Genomic DNA, 22,397 nt, shown 5'->3' with positions numbered 1-22,397 from the left:
TGGAACGTAAGTCTTAAACCCTTGATATACGGAACGGTTGACAACCCTAAACTAGCTACTGTACGAGCAATGTGAGATTATTTTACAGCAAAATTGCGTACTCTTTCATGTAGCCACATTTGGCACTGTACTATGTGTGAAACATAATTACCATCCTACATGCTTTATTTTTCTTTCAGTGTTCAGGTACAAGTGATTTTTAAGAAAAGAATATATATTTAAAAAGTGCACATGAAAGACAGATGTTTAAAATCAGGATCGCATTCATACTAGACACATGATGCCCATTTTTTTCTTCAACAGTGGCCTACAGCCACTGGCCATCTTTACATGCCCTCAGGGCTTTTCCCGCCTTTCCCCAGTCCTTCTCGGACCGCGGCCTGAAACGAGTGCGCAGTATAGCGACGAATAATGCCGGTCGTGCTAATAGCCGCACTCCTCAGTATACTTCCGCGCTCGTCTCCTAAGTAGTTCCTTACCGGGGATTTATGGGTTTTAGCGCGTTAGTAATTTTTGCCATTATTGCTGTAGAAACAAGGGGGTGCGGTGGCGCAGTGGCGCAGTGGGTTGGACCGCAGTCCTGCTCTCCGGTGGGTCTGGGGTTCGAGTCCCGCTTGGGGTGCCTTGTGACGGACTGGCGTCCCGTCCTGGGTATGTCCCCTCCCCCTCCGGCCTTTCGCCCTGTGTTGCCGGGTAGGCTCCGGTTCCCCGTGACCCCGTATGGGACGAGCGGTTCTGAAAATGTGAGGGGTGCGGTGGCGCAGTGGGTTGGACCGCAGTCCTACTCTCCGGTGGGTCTGGGGTTCGAGTCCCGCTTGGGGTACCTTGTGACGGACTGGCGTCCCGTCCTGGGTGTGTCCCCTTCCCCCTCTGGCCTTACGCCCTGTGTTGCCGGGTAGGCTCCGGTTCCCCGTGACCCTGTAAGGGACAAGCGGTTCTGAAAATGTGTGTGTGTGTGTGTGTGTGCTGTAGAAACATCTGAGCATCTGCGGAATCCGTTTCGTTCCCATAATTTGGCCAAAACTGCTCTAAAGAACTGCTCGCAACTTGCCTCAGTGATGTGTAGCCTCGTATCTACATCACATGTAGTACAATATGATATACTGTACTGTACATGTACTACTACTACCTGCTGCGTCACGTCTACTACGGTCACGTTCGGGGGGGGGCTTGGGAAGGTAAGCGTGACGTGGATTTCTTTCTTTATTTATTTTTTAAATTTTTCTAATAAAGGCAACACTGAGCAATATTGGTTATGTGATGTTTTATTACGTGAATTGAATGAGTGACATCCAGCCTAAATAAATCTGCTTTGAGTTAGAGGAGATGAGACGATCTCTGCGAAGGGATCATGGGCGAGAGCAGGTAGGCCGCCCCCCACTCCCCACTCCCCCGGCCCCAGCCCGGCCCGCCCCGCGCCGCCCCTTTGCCAGCAGCAGTGGACCGCAGCGCAGTTTTTTTTTTTTTTTTTTTAACCTCTCATTGTTGTGGAGAAAATATTCCGAGGGATGGACTAATTCGGACTTCAGCTGCACGATTTATCCGTTGTGTCCTGCAATCGAGTGTAAGTATAAACTTTCTTCATTCATTGTTAAGTAAGAGTTCAGCGTGTAATGTTTTTTCTTCGTAAAAGAACTTGACTTGAAATATTTTAGGCGACGTAAATTTAATGAAGTATTACATTATAATTAACAGTGTGCTGTTTGTTGCGAGTTTAACTTGTAAGTCGCGAAGGTATGTTTTGTCCTCCGTTCTGTTTATACACACTAGTCGAGTTTCTAACCGGAGAAGGAAAAACATTATTTGTAGAAAACAAAAATTGAAAACATAAACAAGTAAGAAAGAAATGTTGGAAACGTTTGGTTTGTGTAAAAATGTTCCTCGGTCAGTTTAACAACGTGTCCTCGTTTGTAAAATGGATGTGTTGCGGGCGACTGTACCGAACGCGTGGACCTTTTTATTATTATTTGCTTTCATCATGTATTAAAACGTGTTGGCGTGAGCATTTCAAATTGCTATAGCCACAGTGGATGCGCTTGTGTATTTAAAATGTCTCTTTTAATCGGTACGTCCGTTTCACTCCTAAATATGGGACATTTTGTGCATTATCGTTGTTTGTCTTTACTGCTTAAGTCATTGTTGTTTGTGGTTGAGTTAGTAAAGCGGTTTGAAGGTGTTTGTTGCGTGCAGTACCGCTGTGTGTCCGCTAGGGGTCCCTCGCTTCACACTGTGACTTTATTTCACTTCTGTCGCCACTGCCCCGATACCGTCGCCACTTCCTTAGTCACCTGTATTTTTTGTTTCATATCAGTGATTGTGTCCAACAAGGCATTAAGTCTTTGCTGAACCTTCGTAAAGCTCGTTTTGGAAGGGATTTAAATAATCTCATGTATGTAGTGCGGTGGCGCAGTGGGTGGGTTGGACCGGCCCGGGTCCTGCTCTCCAGTGGGTCTGGGGCTCGAGTCCCGCTTGGGGTGCCTTGCGACGGACTGGCGTCCCGTCCTGGGTGTGTCCCCTCCTCCTCCGGCCCTGCGCCCTGTGTCGCCGAGTAGGCTCCGGTTCCCCGCGACCCCATATGGGACAAGCGGTTCTGAAAATATGTGTGTGTGTGTGTGTGTAGTACGGGCTTCGTATCTGACTGACTGACTGTAGACAAGAATAGAGTTTAGGTGTGATAATCGTGTGCCAGGCTGTTTAGCTTATGTCTAATTAACTTTTGTACATCAAAAGAGTGCTCCGCGTAAATGTAAATACGAACGAGAGTGCGAGAAGTGTCTGCTCTTTGATATTTCTGTCTCTGTGTTGTGAATTAGACCGAAACGCCTCCGCCGCTCTGCGTGACGCCGCGGTGGGGCGGCTTTCTACCGCGCGCCCCCGTCAACGTCACGTGCACGTTGAGCGACGGATAGGCTTTGTTGAATTCTGGGATATGTGGTAGTTTCTTTAAAAATCTGACTGTCTTTGTACACGCGCAGGCGTTTGTATTTGCCTGAGTTTTCCCGCCACGGTAGATTTCGTAAAAGAACACGTGACGTGTGCAGCGACGTACGGAAATGGAGTGCGTGCGTGCGTGCGTGCGTGCGTGCGTGCACCTGTTGAATTATGGGATATTTGTACATTTTCCCAAAACGAGACTGTTCGTACAAACTGCCCCTTTTCAGAATTATATTACACGTATGCGCTGAGCTGTGTTTTGCCGCTGTGCTGCGAGTCACTGAGTTCGCAGTGCGCTAACACGCGTTCCCGTGCATTGGACCCGCATGGCCCGAAATTTCCCTCCTGGGCGACCGGTTCTCGGCATCGCTTCTCGGCCTTTTGGCTAAGATCAAGTGTAGTATCTGTTCTTATCAGTTTAATATCTGATACGTCCCCTATCTGGGGACCATATATTAAATTGATTTTTGGAACAGGGAGATGGAATAGGGGCTTGCTCCGTCCACTCCACGCATCGACCTGGTATTGCAGTATCTCCAGGAACGGTGCACTCCCCCTTTTCTGGTTCAATGACAGATTTATACTAAGCACCTACTTCTTAACATTTTTTTTTTTTTTGGTTAAATTTTGTTTGTACAATTTACATTTGATAGTAAGGTCTCATTACAAAAAGACAAAACACCTGTTAAACTAACTTTTACATATGTAGTTCATCCTTTTATGAGTTTTAAGTTAATTGAAGGGAATGTGGTTGAGGTATGATATTAAAAACATTTATAGTAACATATAGCTATTCAGTTAGCTGTATAAGAGAGGTGAGAGTATGCGCTCGTACGCTAGCTGAAGCTGTTTGTCCCAAGCCGGGTCACAGCGAGCCGGAGCCCAACCTGGCAACACAGGGCATAAAGCTGGAGGGGGAGGGGATGCTAATCCATCACAAGACATCCCAAGCGGGACTCGAACCCCAGAGCCACCAGAGAACAGGACCTGGCCAAACCCGCTGTGCTAGCCCACCCTCTTCCTAGGACTACTTCAGTATTAAGTTACTACATTTATATTTTTCATTCTAATTATAATGGTATTAAATGGCAATACAGTGCAAAAACAGGGGCTTTTTTATTTAATTAGGAAGGTTTTGTCCCACTTTGTATTTTAAAAGAGGGGGCTTTGTCTGGACCCCCTTTATGCAGTTCTCCTACAGTATTGCTCTGTCATGTGGGCCTTTGGCAGGGGGTACTGGAAAATGAGAAGTGATGGCCTTGGGAGCAGGAATTGGGGGCCCAGAACAGATGATATATGTTTTCCTTGGTTGATCATCAGGGCACCAGGACTTTTCCTTTGCTGAAGGGCCTTCTGAATATTAACAAGGAGGAGGAGGAGGGCTGACCAGGCTGCAGAGGATGTGGGACATCAGCTGGAAAACTGCAGGAGGGCCTCCCTGGACAGTGGGTCCTGAAGGTGGCCGAGGAGGAGTAGCCTGAAAGACCTTAACACACCTGGGCCGAGGCAGATTTTTCACCTGCGATTGGAGATGGGGCACAAGCTCACTTGTTCCTCCCTGCACTTGCTGGCCGACGAGGGAGCGTTGCCTGCAGCGCTTCAGGAGAGGAAGACTGAGAGGGACAGCAGAGGAACTAACAAGGTATGAGAAGGGTCTTTAAGGGAGATGTAATTGGGTGGAATTCCTCATTAGTGACAGCCCTGGGCTTTGGGTGTCCAGGCCATGGGGACAGTTGAGGGCTTCCTTTTGACCAAATTGTTGGGGGCTTTCGGGGTTGTGGCTGAGTGATAGTTTATAGGAGGACCGCAAGAGACTCTGTCTTTTCCTCGTGTTTATGGAGGCAGGCAAATTTAGACTTTGAGGGATAGAGGGATATTTGTGCCGATGGGATTCCTTTTGAAGGGGTGGGGGGTGTTGTAGTAATGCTAGCGTCTTTTGTGTTGCAGATGTACTGTACTCCATGTTCGCAAATATTAATTGTTCAGCTTTTTATTTACTTTGACCTGTCTGCCTAATTTTTAATTTGACCGTTTCCATTTCTTTAATACAGTAAAATTGGTTAGGGGAGACTAGGGATGATTGTAACAGTTTTTTTTTTTTATTATTATTATTTTCAGTCAGACCATTCTGCATAGAGGAACTACAAATTCCTGTCATGTGAAATCAAGAGAAATTTTACAAAGTACCCCAAACCTAGGTCTGTAGTGACAGTTTTAAGTGAACTGCAACAATGCTGGGAATTGTAACAATAACAAATCCGTAGAAAGTCTATATCGGTGAACATTTTAACTGTTCAGGGTGTTATCTGTATTTTCATATATCATATATTGAACACAAATTTCACCAGAAGAGTGTGCTTTTACACATACAGTATGAAGAAGTAAACTAAAACAGGTGTTGCATGGAGTCCTGGTGTGTGTGTGTGTGTGTGTGTGTGTTAGTTTTGTTCTGTGAGTGTGTGTTCTCTTCAGTCTGAATCAAGGATGTGACGTATGCACACATTATCTGGTGGAGTGCAGGTTTTATGAATCTGTCATTTGGTTGTAGGATCAGTACTGGACTGGATCCGCAGTTGTTTGCATCTTGTGTACTCTAGAATCACGTGCCTCCATGCAGATCTCTCCTTCTCTTGATGTAATGTACTTTGGTATTGTTCTCGGAGATGTACGTCGCTTTGGAGAAAAGCATCTGTTAACTGAATACATGTAATGCAAATTCAGCTTATTTGGTTGTGTATGGTTGTTTGTAGTTCTCACTGAAGCTTTTCTTTTTCTTTTTTGTTCTTGTTCCTCTGCAGTGGCCAGCTTGGTGGGTGTGTCTCCTTTTTAGCAGTGGCTCTCATTCCTTAGTCACACCTTGATCAGAATGAAGGCAGGGAGATTTGGGGCAAGTGGAAACACTAGTCAATAGACAAGATGTATTAGCATTCCGATATTTGCATGGCAATGGAATGCATTGAAATGTAAACATTGATATACATACAAAATACTACTAGTTTCACAATGAAAATTATTCATGCTGTTCGAAGCTATTCCATTCTGCTGTTGAATTACATTTACTTGTTTAGCAGACGCTTTTCTCCAAAGCAGCTTCCAGTGGATACTATGTAGTGTTATGAGCCCATACACCTTACTCACCAAGGTGACTTACACTGCTAGATACACTACTTACACTGAGTCACTCATCCATGCATCAGTGGAACACTGTCGCTATCACTCACACACTATGGGGGAACCCAAACAGCACGTCTTTGGACTGTGGGAGGAAACCCACGCAGACACCGGGAGAACATGCAAACTCCACACAGACAGAGCAGGGATCGAACCCATGTGTTCTCGCACCACCCAGGTGCTGTGAGACAGCAGGTGCTACTCACTGTGCCGCTCCACACAAATTACTAGATGTTCTTGTGGATTGTCATCATAGATTGTTTTCATTTGTTTTCCTTAAGCATTCATCGGTTTTACTGCAAAAATGAGAACACGATTTCACGGTTTTGTTGTAATGCATTTACTACTGTGGTTGTAGAGCAAAGAGCAAAGTTTGACCACCGGCTACACCAATATTTTCAGTGACACTAGCGTGGATGCTGTACACCTGCCACCCTTTCCAGCCTTTGAACTAACCGGGTTCGGACACAAGGACGAATCCAGGCACAGTAAATTTGAAACCTGTCGTATGAATTACCGCATGCATCGCTGTGTGCAGTGTAATCGTCCGTTCTGAGGGTTTTGTGTTCAACGTTGTCTACTGACACAGGCTTTTTTTTCCCCGCGGTTCGTGCCGCAGAGAAAATAAATTATTTTTGTTCCAGCTAACTAAGGATCCACTTGGACAGAATCGCTCTAAATTTCAGCCCCGTGACTGGTTAAGACAAAAAACAAATTCCATTCTTGGTTGCAAAGGGACCTGTCTTAGGGTAGGTCCTTCTGTCCAAAGCAGAAGATATTTCCAGGCTCACTTATGTTACCTCTTCAGTACATTTAGATAGCAAAGCTGCCAAAGCAATCGACCAGCTGCGCTTCAATTTTTTTGTGGAAAAACCAAGTACACTGTATGCAGAAGTCTGTTATTATTAACTCATGTGTGAATGGTGGCCTTGAGTTCTTAGACTTTTCTACATTGAATTTGACTCTTAAGATTAAGTGGATAAAACAATTTTTGGAGAAACAATGCCTCCATCTGGAATTTCATTTCGAAATTTGTTTTTGACCAAATCGGTGGTCTCCCATATCTCCTGATGTGCAATTACAATATAGAGAACTTACCGGTTAAGCTGTCAGCCTTTCACAAACAGGCTCTGTTAGCATGGAAGTTAATTTACAAGCACAATTTTTTCTCTGCACCGGTACTATATTTGGAACAATGGTGAGGTCCTGTATATTACATTTACATTACATTTATTACATTACAGGTTAGAGTTTTTTTTTTCTTTTTTTTCTCCCGGAGGAGCTGGTTTGACAGAAATATCCTTCTAGCTGATGACCTCACAAGGAGATCTTATGAGCTACACTGAATTTGTGTCATATTTTCGGTTTCATGTCTCAAAGAAAGAGTTTGGCCTGGTGAGGGAGCGAATCCGGTCGATACTCCCTTGTGGAAGGATCTGTTTCTTACAGTCTTCTAGAAATAATAACAGAGCTGTTCGTTCTTTGTTTCACAAAGAAGTTGCCACCTTACCTTATGTCATCTGCGTATTGAAATAGCTTTGTTAACAATGTCCCGTGGGAGAAAGTTTGGCTGCCACTCATAAATACTTCTTAACAAACAAGGTTAAGGAAATCTCTTTTAAGATTATACACAAATTGTACCCTGTAGAGCATTTTTAATTCTGGATTAATGTTCTTGTATTGTGAGTGTTTGAATTGTTTAATTTAAAAAAATAAAAACAAATAACAGTAACAACGCGTCGCGCGAAAAAATCGCGCGCGCTTCGCAACACCCGGAAGAGTTTATCGGGTCACGGTACTGAACACGTGACGTGTGCAGCGATGTACGGAAATGGAGTGCGTGCGTGCGTGCATGCGTGCGTGCGTGCGTGCGTGCATCTGTTGAATTATGGGATATTTGTACATTTTTCCCAAAACGAGACTGTTCGTACAAACTGCCCCTTTTCAGAATTATATTACACGTATGCGCTGAGCTGTGTTTTGCCGCTGTGCTGCGAGTCACTGAGTTCGCGGTGCGCTAACACACGTTCCCGTGCATTGGACCCGCATGGCCCGAAATATCCCTCCTGGGCGACCGGTTCTCGGCATCGCTTCTCGGCCTTTTGGCTAAGATCAAGTGTAGTATCTGTTCTTATCAGTTTAATATCTGATACGTCCCCTATCTGGGGACCATATATTAAATTGATTTTTGGAACAGGGAGATGGAATAGGGGCTTGCTCCGTCCACTCCACGCATCGACCTGGTATTGCAGTATCTCCAGGAACGGTGCACTCCCCCTCTTCTGGTTCAAAAATAGCTTTCTACAATTTTGTTCTATATTCTTATGTAGTAGTGTCTTTTTTTCTTTTTTTTTTTTTCTCTTTCTCTATTTCCTGCAGTACTCTGTTTGGACACAAGGGGATGTTCTCTCTCTTCATTGCTCTACTCATAATTATATATTTTCAGGGGATTCTTGAAGACTTTTTTTCTCAGTCTTTATTTAACAAATCACACACAATACAAGACCATTAATTCAGAACAGTCAACCTAGTCAGGGGGAAATACAAAAGAAAGAATTCCTTAAAATTATGAAATATACCCATAACTAGACATAACATCAACACCTTAAAAATATAACACTAATAAACAGTCTTAATGGCCTTCTTATTGTTATACCCATTGATAATGTTTATGTACTGCTTAGCTTCTTTAAGAAAAACAGAAAAGATTATTGAAAGATTATTGATTTGGTTATTGAAGGAAATCAATCTGGGTTTATTAGTAAGTAACAGGCATATTTTCAATAATATAAGATTGGCCTAGACCTTGTTGATTATCCAAATTTTGTTGTAGATGATAGCTTTATATTGTTTTTGGATTTCCACAAGGCTTTTGATACTGTTGAGCACCCTGAGCACAGCTGTTCGGTCTTTTGTTTCAGAAAGAAGTTGCCACCTTACCTTATGTCACTGCTTACTGGAATACCTTTGTTAACAATGTCCCATGGTAGAACGTTTGGCTGCCACTCACAAAAACATCTAAACAAACAAGGTAAAGGAAATCACTTTCAAAATTATACACAAATTGTACTCTGTCAAGCATTTTCATAGAAGATTCAAGGATGTGATTGATGTAAGTTTTTCTGATAAGAACAGATAAATAAAGTTATCAATAATACACACAACCAAAGCAAACATTAAAAATCCACAATCAATCAAACAAACCCAAAACCATTTTCCTACAGTTGGTCAACAAAATTACTAAACAACCATCACATAGAATACATTGTCAAGACAAAGTCTTTCCCATAACAATCCCCTTTCTGGCTTCAAAAAATATAACTGGCCCATGTCTTCCCCACACCAGCATACCCACAAAAGGACTGTCCCCCAATAGCAGCTCAACCAAAGTCATCACATCATATACATGCTTCCTTCAAAACACATAAAATACTTCTAAATTACAGTATAAAACTTGATCATACCCCTAAAAACAAATAAATACAAAACAGACATACACAGATACAAGAAAGTACAATATGTTTTAAAAGAATGCAGTTCCATAAAGCACGTGTCCAACCTCAGAGCTTCAGACATTTGTCCACAGCGTCGGCATAGGTGGGTTTCCTGTGAGGGCAGTTACGGGCAAGATGATCTTCACATAAAATACTTCTAAATTACAGTATAAAACATTTATCCATGAGGTCTTTCCATCTGTCTTTTGGTTTGGTCCAGAGGTTGCTTTACTTACCTTGGGGGACAGTCCCTTCATGATATTATCAAAAGTCAATGCCATCTCGCCATCTAACTCTTTTCCCGCCAAATGGAATGCGGGCAGCAGACGGAGGACCGTTGAAAAACACAGCCCGTTTTTATTGGAGACCCCAACTGTAATGGTAATTTATTTTATTCTAACCAGCCACCCTTCTGCCAAGTGTGTCAGGGGTTTGGGCATACGGGGGCTGAGTGCACCAATATGCGGTGCAATAACTGTTTGGAAAAAGGTCATATGGCTAGAGATTGCAATGGTCCACACACATGTAATATCTGCGCGGCAGAAGATCATCTTGCCCGTAACTGCTCTCACAGGAAATGTGATAATATCATCGCTTCTCGGCCGTTTGGCTAAGATCATTCTTGCCACAAGGTGCTGCTGTGTAGTTTAGAGAGGATAGGGGTGATCCTGGTGCATGTCCAGTAGGTGGCTTATCCGCTGCTGGCATGGGGTGAGCCTCTATCCTCTGGAAGGCTTTTATTTTCTTTTGGGTAGCCCAGCAATCCTAAAGCGTGTCTAGTGGGTGGCATGACCGCTGCTGTCACGGGGTGAGCTGGAGTTTTTGTTTCCTAAATCCCTTCTTTTAGCTTTATGTTAGCTTAAATATGACACTTTCACCAAGGATTTCATCTGCAAGGGAGGAATCTTTGATGGGTACGCCATTGAAGAATGCAGATGGACCATTGGAGAGAACAACGAATACTGGCAGAACTTCTTTTCCGCCAAATGGAATGCGGGCAGCAGATGGAGGACCGTTGAAAAACACAGCCCGTTTTTATTGGAGATCCCAGGAGGAAGATAGAGACTTCCATGATAGACTTACCTTTATAAAAGAGGTAATTTTGGGTCTTCTGGGCCTTACTGTGGAGGATGTTATCTGTATTCAACGGAATAACCCGCCGCGGTTCTTCGATGTTACTTTGACAACAGAAGCTGGTTTTAAAAGGATGATTGAGAGTTGTAGGACTCTCGCTGATCATCCTGTATTGAAATTTTACGACGTTGAGAACCGTTGGGTTAACAACCAGCTCACAGTGACTGTGCATGTTTTTAACCCTTTTATTATGGTGGAGTCTATATGAGAATTTTTACGGAAGTATGTTGAAGTCCTGCTTGGTCATAAAGATATGAGGGATGAACTTGGCTTTTGGAATGGAAAAAGGTAGTTTCGGGTTCGTTTGCTCCCTGACCCACAAGGTTTTGCCACCCACCCGCTGTTTTTAATTTAGGCACAAGCAAGGGCTATTTATTTTATTCTAACCAGCCCAGAGTACCCCAAAGGATACAAATAGGAAAAGGAGTAAAGGCCCTACTCCAAAGGAACACAAGAAGAGCAGAAAAGAGGAGGGGGTGAGCAGGAAAGAAGAAAAGCCAGCAGCAAAGATGGAGGAGGACCGAGATCAGTGTTTGCTGGTAGGGGAAGCCACATGGATTGGCCGGTTGTGACTGCACCCCCCTACAATATGATGAGTTCCCCTCTTTATTTGGACCAGAATGAGGATATCAGTGAGCAGCCATATGTTGCTGTAGATTTCCAGAGTATGATAGAAATGGTGGGAGGGAAATGATTTTGTTTTTAATGAATTTTAGTAGGGTTTTACCGTTCTTATGGTTGGTTAATTATTTAATTTGTCCCTTTTATGGCTGATTTTAGAATTTTAACCTTAAATGTCACAGGATTGAAGAACGTTTTGAAAAGGGCAGCAATGTTTGATAGGCTTGCATCCTCTGCCTTCCAGCTATGTTTTTTACAGGAAGTTCACCTTCGAGATCAGCGGGATGTGGCCATTTTCTCTTCAGGGTGGAGGAAAGGTAGATCATACTGGAGTGTGGGTGGCGTCCACTCAACAGGTGTAGGCATTCTTTTCGGAGAACGGAGTTTTGAGAATGTAAGCACGTTTACAGTTTTACAGGGTAGAGTATTGGGAGTGGACGCCACCTGGAGGGGACAACACATCCGGGCGATGTGTGTCTATGCTCCGGTAGAGGCCGCATCCCGCATATCTCTTTTGGAGGAGTTGACCCCCTTTTTGTGTCTGTAGAAGGCACTTAACAATCGGGGGAGATTTTAATATATATCTGGAGGGTAAAGAGGATGTCAGCATCAAACATTTTAAGAATTTTATGCTCAGATTTAGTCTTTCTGATGGTTTTAAAGTATGCAACCCCAGTCATCCAGGCATTACCTGGTCTAATAGTAGAGGAGCACAAAGTCGCCTAGATTATATTTTGGCTTCCGACTCTGTTGTTTTTAAACGGGTCCACCTCTCTCCTCATTGGCTGACGGACCATTTGATGGTAGAGGCTACGGTTTCCATAGAGGCTCCGTTGCATGGTCCTGGGTACTGGAAACTGAATGTAGATGTTTTAAAGGAGAAAGAGTATAGGGACCTTTTTTATAAGCATTTTAAGGTATGGCAGGAGCTCAAATCTTTCTGTGGCTCGGTTTCGGATTGGTGGGAAGACACCAAAACGAAGGTACGAACCATTACTAGGCAGTACTGTGTTCGTAGGAGAGCTCGATCTTGCAGAGCAATGCGGAAAGTGGAGAAAAAGTTGGAAAAGCTCTATGCCCACTATAACAATGGAAAGGATTTTAATAGTGACAGAGAAGCGGAATTAAAGGCAAAATTAAGACTACTGTATGACCAGGAAGCTAGTGCACTCCTTACATGAGCCCGAGTAAGAGAATTGGAGGAAAGTGAAAAATGTTCCTCTTTCTCCTTTAATAAAACGACGGGCTTTCAACATGATAGAGGTTTTATTTCTCTGCGTACTGGGCAAGGAGAACTAGTTAAGGATACGGCCGGGATGATTGGGGTTGCTACAGAATTTTATGAAACTTTTTAAGGGAAGGGAAACTGACCCTGTCACAGGGGATTCCTTTTTACAACATTTGCGGGCGACCCTCCCGGCTGAGTCCCGGGCTTGCCTGGAGGCACCCATCACTCTGGGGGAACTGTCTGACGTGCTCTCCAGAATGAACCGGAGGAAAATCCCAGGCTTGGACGGACTGCCGGTGGAATTCTGTTCCACATTTTGGGATGTCTTGAGTCCTGTCTTCCTTGAGGTTGTCAAAGAAGTGTTGACCCGAGGTAAGCTGACGGACAGCATGAGGTCGGGGGTTCTATCCTTGTTGCATAAGAAAGGCGATAGAGCCGACCTGGGCAACTGGAGGCCCCTGACCATGCTGTGTGTTGATGTAAAGTTAATTGCTAAAATCCTGACCGAGCGTCTGAGGAAGGTGATGACTCTCCTGGTCCACGAAGACCAGACGTGCGGGGTTCCCGGGCGTTCGGCAATTTGGAATTTACATCTTATCAGAGATACGATCGAAATATTCCCCTAGCACTGGTCAGTCTGGACCAGGAGAAGGCGTCTGATCGTGTGGACCATACTTTTATGTTCAATGTTTTGGGCAGATTGGGATTGAGCCCCACCTTTCTCGCGTGGGTCCGAACACTTTATAATGATGTCGGTAGCCAGGTTATGATTAACGGCTCTCTTGGGGAGTGGTTGCCCCAGACGAGTGGGGTTAGACAGGGGTGTCCGCTGTCTCCCCTTCTCTATGTTTTGTATGTGGAGCCGTTGGCGGCGGCAATTCGGGCCCACCCGGGAATAGATGGGTTGCACATTCCAGGAGGTGGTGGCAGGACTGTTAAGTTGGCCCAATATGCAGATGACACAGTCCTGTTTGTGTGCTCTGACCGCTCGCTCGCCCAGGCATTGCGCCTATCTCAGACGTTCGGTAGGGCCTCGGGTTCGGCGCTCAACCTCGGGAAGACGGAGGTAAAGTACTTTGGATTCTGGGGAGCGCGAGAAGACACTTTTGGCGGCCTTTCGCTCTGTAGAGGTCCCCTCAGAGTGCTGGGTGTAAGTTTTCTCTCGAAACGAGCAGCCCGGGTCAACTGGGAGGAGCGTCTCGCAATAGCTAGACGGAAGATGGGGTTGTGGAAGGCAAGGTCCCTGTCCTTCCTGGGTAAAACATTGATTCTGAAAGTTGATGTCCTCCCGACCTTACTTTACTTAGCTCATGTCTACCCCATGCCTCGCAATTTAAGGAAAGGATTTGTGAAAGATGTGTTCGGCTTGGTATGGGGTGGAAGGCATGAGTTTGTGAGGAGGGAGGTGATGTATCTAGGGACGGACAGGGGCGGAAGGGGGTTCCTGATTTCCCCCTAAAATTTGATTGCCTTTTTTTTTGCGCAGCACTGTTTCCGTCTGGCAGCTCCCCTGGAGCACCCGCACCAACATTTTATTCGCCTCTGGCTGTCTTTCTCGTTGCGCCATTTGGTGAATTCATGGTCCAATGCTGGACCAAAGGCCGAGTCTCTGCCGGATCACTACAAACAGATGGTGAAATGGAGCAAGATCATTCCGAGAGACACTGACGCAAATACCCTCCTCAAGCACAGGGTGTTATATAATGCCTTGTTGGAGGGGAGGGGAACGCGAGTGATGTTAGGCCTTGGGGAAGATATTTGGGCCCGAATTCAGCCAAAAGGGCTTGACGACAGGCTGCAGGACTTAAACTGGCAGTGTCTTCACGATAGATTACCCGTGATGGAGAAACTTTACAGGTACGGGTTGACCGGACGTCCCGACTGCACTGACCTTTGATAATATCATGAAGGGACTGTCCCCCAAGGCAAGTAAGGCAACCTCTGGTAGGATTTAGTTGATTGTGAGTTTGACAAAGAAAGAATTGTGGAATGCACATATTAACCTTGTCCGAAAGGGGTTGAAAATGGGAGCTTACGGTGTCTTTTTGAAGATTCGAGCTGAACTGAAGTTCAGAATAAAGCAGAATTGGATTGCCTGGGGCTACCACGAGGCAAAAGACAGATGGAAAGACCTCGTGGATAAATGGGTCTGAAGCTCTGAGGATGGACGTTTGCGTTATGGAACTGTATTCTTTTAAAACATATTGTACTTTCTTGTATCTTACTCCTTTGTATATTTATTTTTTTTATATTTGTTTGTGTGGTTTTTTTAGTTGTGCAGTATTTATTCACAGATTTTAGTGGTTTGGGTTTGTGCACTTTTAACTAATATTTTTAACTTATATGGGTTATTTGTATAAGTGTTACTCATAGATTTTAATGGTTTTGTTTTACTATGTGTTTTTGTGCACTGAGTTTTATATTGATTATTTATATGTATGTTTGTTCTGTATTTATTTGTCTGGTTTTAGGGGTATGACCAAGTTTTATGGTGTAATTTAGAAGTATTTTATGTGTTTTGAAGGAAGCATGTATTAAGATGATGACTTCAGCTGAGCTGCTACTGGGGGACAGTCCTTTTGGGTATGTTGGTGTGGGGAAGACATGAGTCAGTTATATTTCTTGATGTCAGAAAGGGATTGTCATGGGAAAGACTTTGTCTTGACAATGTGTTTTATGTAATGGTTGCTTAGCATCTTTGTTGACCAACTGTAGGAAAATGGTATTGGGTTTGTTGGATTGTGGATTTTAATGTGTTTTGGTTGTGTATTATTGATAACTTTACCAAATAAAGTCCATCTGCATTCTTCAATGGCGTACCCATCAAAGATTCCTCCCTTGCAGATGAAATCCTTGGTGAAAGTGTCATATTTAAGCTAACATAAAGCTAAAAGAAGGGATTTAGGAAACAAAAACTCCAGCTCACCCCGTGACAGCAGCGGTCATGCCACCCACTAGACACGCTTTAGGATTGCTGGGCTACCCAAAAGAAAATAAAAGCCTTCCAGAGGATAGAGGCTCACCCCATGCCAGCAGCGGATAAGCCACCTACTGGACATGCACCAGGATCACCCCTATCCTCTCTAAACTACACAGCAGCACCTTGTGGCAAGAATGATCTTAGCCAAACGGCCGAGAAGCGATGATATTATCACATTTCCTGTGAGAGCAGTTACGGGCAAGATGATCTTCTGCCGCGCAGATATTACATGTGTGTGGACCATTGCAATCTCTAGCCATATGACCTTTTTCCAAACAGTTATTGCACCGCATATTGGTGCACTCAGCCCCCGTATGCCCAAACCCCTGACACACTTGGCAGAAGGGTGGCTGGTTAGAATAAAATAAATTACCATTACAGTTGGGGTCTCCAATAAAAACGGGCTGTGTTTTTCAACGGTCCTCCGTCTGCTGCCCGCATTCCATTTGGCGGGAAAAGAGTTAGATGGCGAGATGGCATTGACTTTTGATAATATCATGAAGGGACTGTCCCCCAAGGTAAGTAAAGCAACCTCTGGACCAAACCAAAAGACAGATGGAAAGACCTCATGGATAAATGTTTTATACTGTAATTTAGAAGTATTTTATGTGAAGATCATCTTGCCCGTAACTGCCCTCACAGGAAACCCACCTATGCCGACGCTGTGGACAAATGTCTGAAGCTCTGAGGTTGGACACGTGCTTTATGGAACTGCATTCTTTTAAAACATATTGTACTTTCTTGTATCTGTGTATGTCTGTTTTGTATTTATTTGTTTTTAGGGGTATGATCAAGTTTTATACTGTAATTTAGAAGTATTTTATGTGTTTTGAAGGAAGCATGTATATGATGTGATGACTTTGGTTGAGCTGCTATTGGGGGACAGTCCTTTTGTGGGTATGCTGGTGTGGGGAAGACATGGGCCAGTTATATTTTTTGAAGCCAGAAAGGGGATTGTTATGGGAAAGACTTTGTCTTGACAATGTATTCTATGTGATGGTTGTTTAGTAATTTTGTTGACCAACTGTAGGAAAATGGTTTTGGGTTTGTTTGATTGATTGTGGATTTTTAATGTTTGCTTTGGTTGTGTGTATTATTGATAACTTTATTTATCTGTTCTTATCAGAAAAACTTACATCAATCACATCCTTGAATCTTCTATGAAAATGCTTGACAGAGTACAATTTGTGTATAATTTTGAAAGTGATTTCCTTTACCTTGTTTGTTTAGATGTTTTTGTGAGTGGCAGCCAAACGTTCTACCATGGGACATTGTTAACAAAGGTATTCCAGTAAGCAGTGACATAAGGTAAGGTGGCAACTTCTTTCTGAAACAAAAGACCGAACAGCTGTGCTCAGGGTGCTCAACAGTATCAAAAGCCTTGTGGAAATCCAAAAACAATATAAAGCTATCATCTACAACAAAATTTGGATAATCAACAAGGTCTAGGCCAATCTTATATTATTGAAAATATGCCTGTTACTTACTAATAAACCCAGATTGATTTCCTTCAATAACCAAATCAATAATCTTTCAATAATCTTTTCTGTTTTTCTTAAAGAAGCTAAGCAGTACATAAACATTATCAATGGGTATAACAATAAGAAGGCCATTAAGACTGTTTATTAGTGTTATATTTTTAAGGTGTTGATGTTATGTCTAGTTATGGGTATATTTCATAATTTTAAGGAATTCTTTCTTTTGTATTTCCCCCTGACTAGGTTGACTGTTCTGAATTAATGGTCTTGTATTGTGTGTGATTTGTTAAATAAAGACTGAGAAAAAAAGTCTTCAAGAATCCCCTGAAAATATATAATTATGAGTAGAGCAATGAAGAGAGAGAACATCCCCTTGTGTCCAAACAGAGTACTGCAGGAAATAGAGAAAGAGAAAAAAAAAAAAAGACACTACTACATAAGAATATAGAACAAAATTGTAGAAAGCTATTTTTGAACCAGAAGAGGGGGAGTGCACCGTTCCTGGAGATACTGCAATACCAGGTCGATGCGTGGAGTGGACGGAGCAAGCCCCTATTCCATCTCCCTGTTCCAAAAATCAATTTAATATATGGTCCCCAGATAGGGGACGTATCAGATATTAAACTGATAAGAACAGATACTACACTTGATCTTAGCCAAAAGGCCGAGAAGCGATGCCGAGAACCGGTCGCCCAGGAGGGATATTTCGGGCCATGCGGGTCCAATGCACGGGAACGTGTGTTAGCGCACCGCGAACTCAGTGACTCGCAGCACAGCGGCAAAACACAGCTCAGCGCATACGTGTAATATAATTCTGAAAAGGGGCAGTTTGTACGAACAGTCTCGTTTTGGGAAAAATGTACAAATATCCCATAATTCAACAGATGCACGCACGCACGCACGCACGCATGCACGCACGCACGCACTCCATTTCCGTACATCGCTGCACACGTCACGTGTTCAGTACCGTGACCCGATAAACTCTTCCGGGTGTTGCGAAGCGCGCGCGATTTTTTCGCGCGACGCGTTGTTACTGTTATTTGTTTTTATTTTTTTAAATTAAACAATTCAAACACTCACAATACAAGAACATTAATCCAGAATTAAAAATGCTCTACAGGGTACAATTTGTGTATAATCTTAAAAGAGATTTCCTTAACCTTGTTTGTTAAGAAGTATTTATGAGTGGCAGCCAAACTTTCTCCCACGGGACATTGTTAACAAAGCTATTTCAATACGCAGATGACATAAGGTAAGGTGGCAACTTCTTTGTGAAACAAAGAACGAACAGCTCTGTTATTATTTCTAGAAGACTGTAAGAAACAGATCCTTCCACAAGGGAGTATCGACCGGATTCGCTCCCTCACCAGGCCAAACTCTTTCTTTGAGACATGAAACCGAAAATATGACACAAATTCAGTGTAGCTCATAAGATCTCCTTGTGAGGTCATCAGCTAGAAGGATATTTCTGTCAAACCAGCTCCTCCGGGAGAAAAAAAAGAAAAAAAAAACTCTAACCTGTAATGTAATAAATGTAATGTAAATGTAATATACAGGACCTCACCATTGTTCCAAATATAGTACCGGTGCAGAGAAAAAATTGTGCTTGTAAATTAACTTCCATGCTAACAGAGCCTGTTTGTGAAAGGCTGACAGCTTAACCGGTAAGTTCTCTATATTGTAATTGCACATCAGGAGATATGGGAGACCACCGATTTGGTCAAAAACAAATTTCGAAATGAAATTCCAGATGGAGGCATTGTTTCTCCAAAAATTGTTTTATCCACTTAATCTTAAGAGTCAAATTCAATGTAGAAAAGTCTAAGAACTCAAGGCCACCATTCACACATGAGTTAATAATAACAGACTTCTGCATACAGTGTACTTGGTTTTTCCACAAAAAAATTGAAGCGCAGCTGGTCGATTGCTTTGGCAGCTTTGCTATCTAAATGTACTGAAGAGGTAACATAAGTGAGCCTGGAAATATCTTCTGCTTTGGACAGAAGGACCTACCCTAAGACAGGTCCCTTTGCAACCAAGAATGGAATTTGTTTTTTGTCTTAACCAGTCACGGGGCTGAAATTTAGAGCGATTCTGTCCAAGTGGATCCTTAGTTAGCTGGAACAAAAATAATTTATTTTCTCTGCGGCACGAACCGCGGGGAAAAAAAAGCCTGTGTCAGTAGACAACGTTGAACACAAAACCCTCAGAACGGACGATTACACTGCACACAGCGATGCATGCGGTAATTCATACGACAGGTTTCAAATTTACTGTGCCTGGATTCGTCCTTGTGTCCGAACCCGGTTAGTTCAAAGGCTGGAAAGGGTGGCAGGTGTACAGCATCCACGCTAGTGTCACTGAAAATATTGGTGTAGCCGGTGGTCAAACTTTGCTCTTTGCTCTACAACCACAGTAGTAAATGCATTACAACAAAACCGTGAAATCGTGTTCTCATTTTTGCAGTAAAACCGATGAATGCTTAAGGAAAACAAATGAAAACAATCTATGATGACAATCCACAAGAACATCTAGTAATTTGTGTGGAGCGGCACAGTGAGTAGCACCTGCTGTCTCACAGCACCTGGGTGGTGCGAGAACACATGGGTTCGATCCCTGCTCTGTCTGTGTGGAGTTTGCATGTTCTCCCGGTGTCTGCGTGGGTTTCCTCCCACAGTCCAAAGACGTGCTGTTTGGGTTCCCCCATAGTGTGTGAGTGATAGCGACAGTGTTCCACTGATGCATGGATGAGTGACTCAGTGTAAGTAGTGTATCTAGCAGTGTAAGTCACCTTGGTGAGTAAGGTGTATGGGCTCATAACACTACATAGTATCCACTGGAAGCTGCTTTGGAGAAAAGCGTCTGCTAAACAAGTAAATGTAATTCAACAGCAGAATGGAATAGCTTCGAACAGCATGAATAATTTTCATTGTGAAACTAGTAGTATTTTGTATGTATATCAATGTTTACATTTCAATGCATTCCATTGCCATGCAAATATCGGAATGCTAATACATCTTGTCTATTGACTAGTGTTTCCACTTGCCCCAAATCTCCCTGCCTTCATTCTGATCAAGGTGTGACTAAGGAATGAGAGCCACTGCTAAAAAGGAGACACACCCACCAAGCTGGCCACTGCAGAGGAACAAGAACAAAAAAGAAAAAGAAAAGCTTCAGTGAGAACTACAAACAACCATACACAACCAAATAAGCTGAATTTGCATTACATGTATTCAGTTAACAGATGCTTTTCTCCAAAGCGACGTACATCTCCGAGAACAATACCAAAGTACATTACATCAAGAGAAGGAGAGATCTGCATGGAGGCACGTGATTCTAGAGTACACAAGATGCAAACAACTGCGGATCCAGTCCAGTACTGATCCTACAACCAAATGACAGATTCATAAAACCTGCACTCCACCAGATAATGTGTGCATACGTCACATCCTTGATTCAGACTGAAGAGAACACACACTCACAGAACAAAACTAACACACACACACACACACACACACACCAGGACTCCATGCAACACCTGTTTTAGTTTACTTCTTCATACTGTATGTGTAAAAGCACACTCTTCTGGTGAAATTTGTGTTCAATATATGATATATGAAAATACAGATAACACCCTGAACAGTTAAAATGTTCACCGATATAGACTTTCTACGGATTTGTTATTGTTACAATTCCCAGCATTGTTGCAGTTCACTTAAAACTGTCACTACAGACCTAGGTTTGGGGTACTTTGTAAAATTTCTCTTGATTTCACATGACAGGAATTTGTAGTTCCTCTATGCAGAATGGTCTGACTGAAAATAATAATAATAAAAAAAAAAAACTGTTACAATCATCCCTAGTCTCCCCTAACCAATTTTACTGTATTAAAGAAATGGAAACGGTCAAATTAAAAATTAGGCAGACAGGTCAAAGTAAATAAAAAGCTGAACAATTAATATTTGCGAACATGGAGTACAGTACATCTGCAACACAAAAGACGCTAGCATTACTACAACACCCCCCACCCCTTCAAAAGGAATCCCATCGGCACAAATATCCCTCTATCCCTCAAAGTCTAAATTTGCCTGCCTCCATAAACACGAGGAAAAGACAGAGTCTCTTGCGGTCCTCCTATAAACTATCACTCAGCCACAACCCCGAAAGCCCCCAACAATTTGGTCAAAAGGAAGCCCTCAACTGTCCCCATGGCCTGGACACCCAAAGCCCAGGGCTGTCACTAATGAGGAATTCCACCCAATTACATCTCCCTTAAAGACCCTTCTCATACCTTGTTAGTTCCTCTGCTGTCCCTCTCAGTCTTCCTCTCCTGAAGCGCTGCAGGCAACGCTCCCTCGTCGGCCAGCAAGTGCAGGGAGGAACAAGTGAGCTTGTGCCCCATCTCCAATCGCAGGTGAAAAATCTGCCTCGGCCCAGGTGTGTTAAGGTCTTTCAGGCTACTCCTCCTCGGCCACCTTCAGGACCCACTGTCCAGGGAGGCCCTCCTGCAGTTTTCCAGCTGATGTCCCACATCCTCTGCAGCCTGGTCAGCCCTCCTCCTCCTCCTTGTTAATATTCAGAAGGCCCTTCAGCAAAGGAAAAGTCCTGGTGCCCTGATGATCAACCAAGGAAAACATATATCATCTGTTCTGGGCCCCCAATTCCTGCTCCCAAGGCCATCACTTCTCATTTTCCAGTACCCCCTGCCAAAGGCCCACATGACAGAGCAATACTGTAGGAGAACTGCATAAAGGGGGTCCAGACAAAGCCCCCTCTTTTAAAATACAAAGTGGGACAAAACCTTCCTAATTAAATAAAAAAGCCCCTGTTTTTGCACTGTATTGCCATTTAATACCATTATAATTAGAATGAAAAATATAAATGTAGTAACTTAATACTGAAGTAGTCCTAGGAAGAGGGTGGGCTAGCACAGCGGGTTTGGCCAGGTCCTGTTCTCTGGTGGCTCTGGGGTTCGAGTCCCGCTTGGGATGTCTTGTGATGGATTAGCATCCCCTCCCCCTCCAGCTTTATGCCCTGTGTTGCCAGGTTGGGCTCCGGCTCGCTGTGACCCGGCTTGGGACAAACAGCTTCAGCTAGCGTACGAGCGCATACTCTCACCTCTCTTATACAGCTAACTGAATAGCTATATGTTACTATAAATGTTTTTAATATCATACCTCAACCACATTCCCTTCAATTAACTTAAAACTCATAAAAGGATGAACTACATATGTAAAAGTTAGTTTAACAGGTGTTTTGTCTTTTTGTAATGAGACCTTACTATCAAATGTAAATTGTACAAACAAAATTTAACCAAAAAAAAAAAAATGTTAAGAAGTAGGTGCTTAGTATAAATC

The 22,397-nt window shown here is 43.3% G+C and overlaps 3 non-coding genes across 3 annotated transcripts; 2 read left to right on the top strand and 1 right to left on the bottom strand.

Moving 5' to 3' along the window:
- Nucleotides 1-3,299: 3,299 nt before the first annotated feature.
- Nucleotides 3,300-3,490, top strand: LOC114910803 (U2 spliceosomal RNA). The gene has a single exon (XR_003797808.1). It is a non-coding gene; the product is annotated as a U2 spliceosomal RNA (small nuclear RNA).
- A 4,701-nt stretch (nt 3,491-8,191) lies between these two features.
- On the top strand, nt 8,192-8,382 carry LOC114910802 (U2 spliceosomal RNA). The gene has a single exon (XR_003797807.1). It is a non-coding gene; the product is annotated as a U2 spliceosomal RNA (small nuclear RNA).
- A 9,143-nt stretch (nt 8,383-17,525) lies between these two features.
- Nucleotides 17,526-17,716, bottom strand: LOC114910796 (U2 spliceosomal RNA). The gene has a single exon (XR_003797801.1). It is a non-coding gene; the product is annotated as a U2 spliceosomal RNA (small nuclear RNA).
- Nucleotides 17,717-22,397: the final 4,681 nt, after the last annotated feature.

Source organism: Scleropages formosus, chromosome 6 (assembly GCF_900964775.1).
Source record: "Scleropages formosus chromosome 6, fSclFor1.1, whole genome shotgun sequence".
In the NCBI taxonomy this organism is placed as follows: Eukaryota; Metazoa; Chordata; class Actinopteri; order Osteoglossiformes; family Osteoglossidae; genus Scleropages; species Scleropages formosus.
The sequence above is the reverse complement of the archived record's forward strand: the minus strand, read 5'-3'. Positions and strand labels throughout refer to the sequence as shown.